The sequence below is a fragment of the Temnothorax longispinosus genome, unplaced genomic scaffold, assembly GCF_030848805.1.
Source record: "Temnothorax longispinosus isolate EJ_2023e unplaced genomic scaffold, Tlon_JGU_v1 HiC_scaffold_308, whole genome shotgun sequence".
NCBI classification, from domain to species: Eukaryota; Metazoa; Arthropoda; class Insecta; order Hymenoptera; family Formicidae; genus Temnothorax; species Temnothorax longispinosus.
The window spans coordinates 7,349-13,028 of record NW_027270130.1 but is presented as its reverse complement, the minus strand read 5'-3'; the positions used below and the strand labels follow the sequence as shown (position 1 = coordinate 13,028).

Genomic DNA, 5,680 nt, shown 5'->3' with positions numbered 1-5,680 from the left:
GGCTTTTTGTAACGACATATTTCTTTACAATTGTAGAAATTTTCAAGACGTTATATAGCATTTAAATGTATAGTAAAAAGAATTTTTTCTAAAGGCATAGTATTAAAACATCGTAACAAAGGGAGCTATATATTTTTGACATTAGAATTTGGTAAATACAAAATATTGAAATACATTTAAAGTAAAATGTTATTAAAAGCCATTACACTTTCTACCCTACTACTGTAAATTTGTTGAAAATATTTTAGTAATTATCCCAATTATTATAATAAAGACGTTTTTATAAATTGTAACGTACTTTTATTTCAGTTATTTCACAAATTGCGCGAAGAACAACCTTCAAATTTTAAGAAATTAGTTTTGATTTTTGGCGATGTCAAAGAGAAGGGACTAGGTTTGTCGGCTGCGGATAGGCAAATGTTGATTGAAAGAATAACTATAGTAATCCATGCAGCCGCGAGTGTGAGATTCAATGACAATTTAAAATACGTCATATTTGCCAATACTAGAGCAACGAGAGATATCTGTATTCTAGCTCAAAGTATGAAGAATTTAAAAGTAAGTATAATTTTTACTCAAACAGAGTAAGAGAGAGTGTGGATTTGTATTCATGAATAATGCATTGTATCACATGATATACTTTAAATAATATCTTGGGTAACAACTCATATTTTAGTCGTAAATTTTCTTCCAAATACTTATTACGACGTGATTATTACGACGTAAATTTTCTTCCAAATACTTATTGAGGTGCCTTTTGAAGGAATTGTCTGGACTATTAACCAAACAATAACTGATAATTTTACTCTGTACTATATATTGACTATATTATTGCATATGCTGCCAGCTATGTTAATAGATCTGATTTTAAATTTCTCTGGACGTCGACCTATGTAAGTCTTAAATTGAATATTTAACTAATTTAACAAGTGCAAATTATTCATACATTTGATCCAAACGATAAGATTTGGATACTCCGCAAATTAAAATAGTATACTTTTTTTAGGAAAACATTTTTCTTTCATTATAAATTATCCTTGGATACTTTGCGTATATATTTCTCTTTGCCATCTATCTTTCTCTTCACTTGTTTATCGTATTTATTGTTGTTTCTTTTCCGCGATGCTGATTAATATTCTCGCTTGGCTCGCTTTGTGATGCGAGAATAACTATCAGGGTGGGAATGACAATTCACAAATAACAGTTTATCGTGACTGATTTTGGTTATCCTGATGCGTGATGTCAAATAAATGTGAAAATTGAATTTAATACATGTTATTAAAAATATACATACAATGCTCGAGAATAAATGGCTCGCGTGAAGAGCGCGCTTTGTAATATTCTAATATATTTATAAAAAAATATATTTAGAAAAATTTTTAATGCATTGTTTTATTGCGGATTCTGACTCTACAGATTTAATACTAGATACCTATAGTTAAAAATGTATCGTTATAACTGAACTGTTTTGGATTAATAAGTAATGTGCAATTAGTCTAGTACGGCTGCAGAGAAAAGTGTACGTGATTAATCGTGCTTTGGGATATTATGGATGTAATGAATGGAAATTCAGCAATGTAAATAGTTTGGCTCTGATGTCCTCAATATCACCTGATGACTGGAATACGTTTTCTTTCAATTATTCTAATTGCGATTTGAAGGCGTACGCAAAGTAAATGTATACATTTTTTATCCTATATCATTTTTACAATTAAAGCAATTTAAAACTAATAAATGTTTTATATTGCGATATAAAGAAATTGCATCATTGGTAGCAAAAAATTTCTTCTTCACGAAGACATGAATCGATTGGATGCAGCCAGAGCACACAGGAAAAGGTATAAATATTATATATTTTACTGTATTTGGTTTCTGTTATGCATATTTACATTCATGAATATTTGTGAAATCATCCATTAGATGTTGTGTAATAATAATGGGGATTAAATATCCGATTTCTCTTCGTCTAACAGATAAAATAATTTCATTATGTAAGAAACAGCTATATAATTTATAATTATAATTTTATTCCACTTCAGAAAATGTCGAAAAATTCGAAACCTTGATTAAAAGTTTAAAATCATATTTCTTCTTCTTATCTTAGCGAGAAAGACACTTTCAATAATTACTTGTAGAAATGTTAATCATAATTTTCATACTGCTGTATGATATGCATGACGTAAATAATTCAAAAAATAGAAGAAGAAAAGATTATTGATATAAAAGCATTAATACGTATTATGTAAGAAAACTGAATTAACGTAATTTACTGTGTAAGAGGCATAATCGAAATAATTGGGATATGTATAATATGTTTATTGTGTTGTTTTAGAGTACATCTGTTCGTTAAAATGGTGAAGAGTATGGTCTCTATCGGAGTACTGTGGTTGATACGTAAATGGATCTATTGTTAAACATTATAAATTATAAAATTGCTGATTTACGCATATTGCATGTATGACAATCTATTATAATTTATGATACTAGCTTAGCATCTTTCAATCAAATCTTTGTATTTTTATTTAGATAAAAAATTCTTATTGTACATTATAAAAAAATTGGCGATAATTTCGCTATTAAAGGAGAATAAAATAAAAAATTTTAAAAATATATATTTAATAACGTTTTAATTTAGAAAAATTTGTGTTATATACGCGTTTCCATCTCGTATAATCCAGATTACACAAATTAGACTTACAATTTTTTATACAATTACATTTTATACAATTTTATACAATAGTCGTGACGATTCGACCATTGATTTTGGTTCGATTAATCGTCAAGACGTTTATAATCTTTGATACTTATATATATAAGCATCTCATTTTTAAAATAATTTTAAATTAAATATTGATGCTTATATATATAAGTATCAAAGATTATATTACCTCAGCCAGGGTTCGAACCTGGAACCTCCTTCATTCCGTGAAGGTGTCGTACCAATTCGACCACTGAGGCATATGGTAATATTTATCGCAATAACTTATATTAGAGAAATAAAAATAGAAGATGGAAACACCGAAATTTTTATTCGGTTGGAGCACCATTACTAGGCCAGGTGTATCAAATTCAATGCAATTGTAATTCGCCAGTACGAAATAATAACTAAGACGTATGAATCGGCCTGATCCGACTGGCAATAATTTTTATCGTCGTGACAATTCGACCATTGATTTTGGCCCGATTAATCGTCAAGACGTTTATAGTCTTTGATACTTATATATATAAGCATTTATATGTATAAAATTATATAAATATTTTATATTTTCTATTTGTTGATCACGAGACATAAATACCATTAGTAAACTTAAATTAGAGCAGTTAATTAAAAAAATTTAACATTTTAATTGTTAAACCTTTATTTGTGTTTTCTACCTTTTATTTTCTTTATATTTTATATTTGTAAAAAATTATTTTATACAATTTTTATACGAGTACATTCTTGTACGCAAAATAAATTAATTAATAAATGCATGATAAACATAATAATAAAGAAGCATCCAAAATTAAACTTATCCTAATCTGTTGTAACTGACCCATTTTAAGGCAACGCCGCGGATGTATAGAATGCTATATACTTATGTGTAAGATCTTTATATTGTTAACAAATTTCATACCTTTATCTAGATATATGGTATGTATATTTAATAAGTTACCATACATTCGTTACCTTCAATAAATATATTAATCCATCACTCACCGACACCGATGCGCAATAGCGGAATTATATCTGCCACGTAGCTACGTTGATTCTGTAACATATAAAAATAAAATTTATATTAAAATGGTATTTAAAAAACTCAATGTTTTAAAACATAATTCCTATGGCACCAAACCTTTTATTTATCATTCAATTAGATTATTAGATAGATATTTATTTAAATAATTATTTTCCTAAAATGATCTTTACAATAATGAGCTTTTATAAAACTTCAAATTACCACTTTCTTTCTAATTATTATTTCTAAATTAATGTGAAATAAAGCGACTCAAGAATAAACAGGAAAAAAGTTGCTTTTACACAAATAAATTATACAATATTTACCGCAAAGTTGTTTCGCTGGTGCCCGATGCCTCTCCCAGGCCTCCTCCTCCTCTCAGGCTGTCCAGTCGGATTATCAGCTCCCTCGATGCGACACTCGTGTTCCCTCGATGCGAAGCTGATGCTTCTTCCCGCGTTATTTTCTGTAACATAAAAATTATCGAATCAATTAAATAATTGTCACGCGCATCGAACATCTTATTCGTTATTCAGATTAATATACTTTTAAATTACTTCTTCGCAAAAAAATCTCTATGTTAGAATCAACTTGAATCAAATTTTTTAAATTACTTTTTTTTACTAATTTATATTCCGAATCACGGTTTAACATGACAACTGAATAAGGATAAACAAAAAAAGAAATTCTATAACATCTGTAGAAAAAATAAAAAGTAACACTTACCATCAGAAATGTTGGTACGTCGATGCCCGATGCCTCTCCCAAACCTCCTCCTCCTCTCAAGCTGCTCGGGTGTCAGCTACGCAGGATTCCTTCGCTGCTCCGATGTCACCTTCTGCGTCGTTATTTTCTGAAACATTCAAATGATCCGTTCGATTAAGTAAAGACAGAAGAGATAGAAAATTTTTGGACATAAGTAACATAGTACGTAAAAATCAATTACACTCACCACTTTCTTTCAGGCTGCTCTGGCCGCAAAATCCACCCCCACCTTCGGGTCAAATAGGAGTCTCGAGCCACATTGAGACTCGTGGCAATGCAAAGAAAAATCAAGAAGCCATTTCGGCTATATTGCATTAATTTTACGACGTTGTTGCAATAAAGTCGGAATGTTTCTTGACCTTTCTCGCTTAATAGAAATGTAATTGCTGAAAGGAATTAAAAATTATTCTCTACCCTTTTTTTTTTTTTTTTTTTTTACGTGGTGGAAATCTTCGAAAGACTCCCCCGCCCTGGGGTAGGGAGGGGGAGTGTCGGATTCTACGCGCACGCGTACCACCGTTACGAGGGGCGCTTCAGAGGACCGAAATCCCATGAGCCTCCCTCAGCGTGGCATCGCGCGCCCATAGCCTACCGACTAAAACCACCACGAGCGACCCTGATCTAACTTTCTAAGGGTGGTGGGTGTCGATCCGCAGACACACGCACCGCGCGAATCTACGCCCTATAATCCACCCGTAATCTCGCAGGGTTGGGTGGGTGTCGATCCGCAGACACACGCACCGCGCGACTCTACGCCCTATGATCCACCCGTAATCTCGCAGGGTTGGGTGGGTGTCGATCCGCAGACACACGCACCGCGCGACTCTACGCCCTATGATCCACCCGTAATCTCGCAGGGTTGGGTGGGTGTCGATCCGCAGACACACGCACCGCGCGAATCTACGCCCTATGATCCACCCGTAATCTCGCAGGGTTGGGTGGGTGTCGATCCGCAGACACACGCACCGCGCGAATCTACGCCCTATAATCCACCCGTAATCTCGCAGGGTTGGGTGGGTGTCGATCCGCAGACACACGCACCGCGCGAATCTACGCCCTATAATCCACCCGTAATCTCGCAGGGTTGGGTGGGTGTCGATCCGCAGACACACGCACCGCGCGAATCTACGCCCTATAATCCACCCGTAATCTCGCAGGGTTGGGTGGGTGTCGATCCGCAGACACACGCACCGCGC

The 5,680-nt window shown here is 33.5% G+C and overlaps 2 long non-coding RNA genes across 3 annotated transcripts; one reads left to right on the top strand and one right to left on the bottom strand.

Moving 5' to 3' along the window:
- The first annotated feature begins 6 nt into the window (after positions 1-6).
- Positions 7-2,629, top strand: LOC139824253 (uncharacterized). Of its 2 annotated transcripts, XR_011735054.1 has the most exons (5): positions 7-558; positions 677-893; positions 1,496-1,672; positions 1,758-1,838; positions 2,333-2,629. It is a non-coding gene; the product is annotated as an uncharacterized lncRNA (long non-coding RNA). The 2 variants fall into 2 exon arrangements; XR_011735053.1 differs by having other exon boundaries at positions 7-893; positions 2,333-2,613.
- Positions 2,630-2,880: 251 nt separating this feature from the next.
- LOC139824255 (uncharacterized) lies at positions 2,881-5,267 on the bottom strand. Its single transcript, XR_011735055.1, has 4 exons — positions 4,672-5,267; positions 4,446-4,572; positions 4,046-4,185; positions 2,881-3,752 (listed from the first exon to the last, which is right to left on the bottom strand). It is a non-coding gene; the product is annotated as an uncharacterized lncRNA (long non-coding RNA).
- Positions 5,268-5,680: the final 413 nt, after the last annotated feature.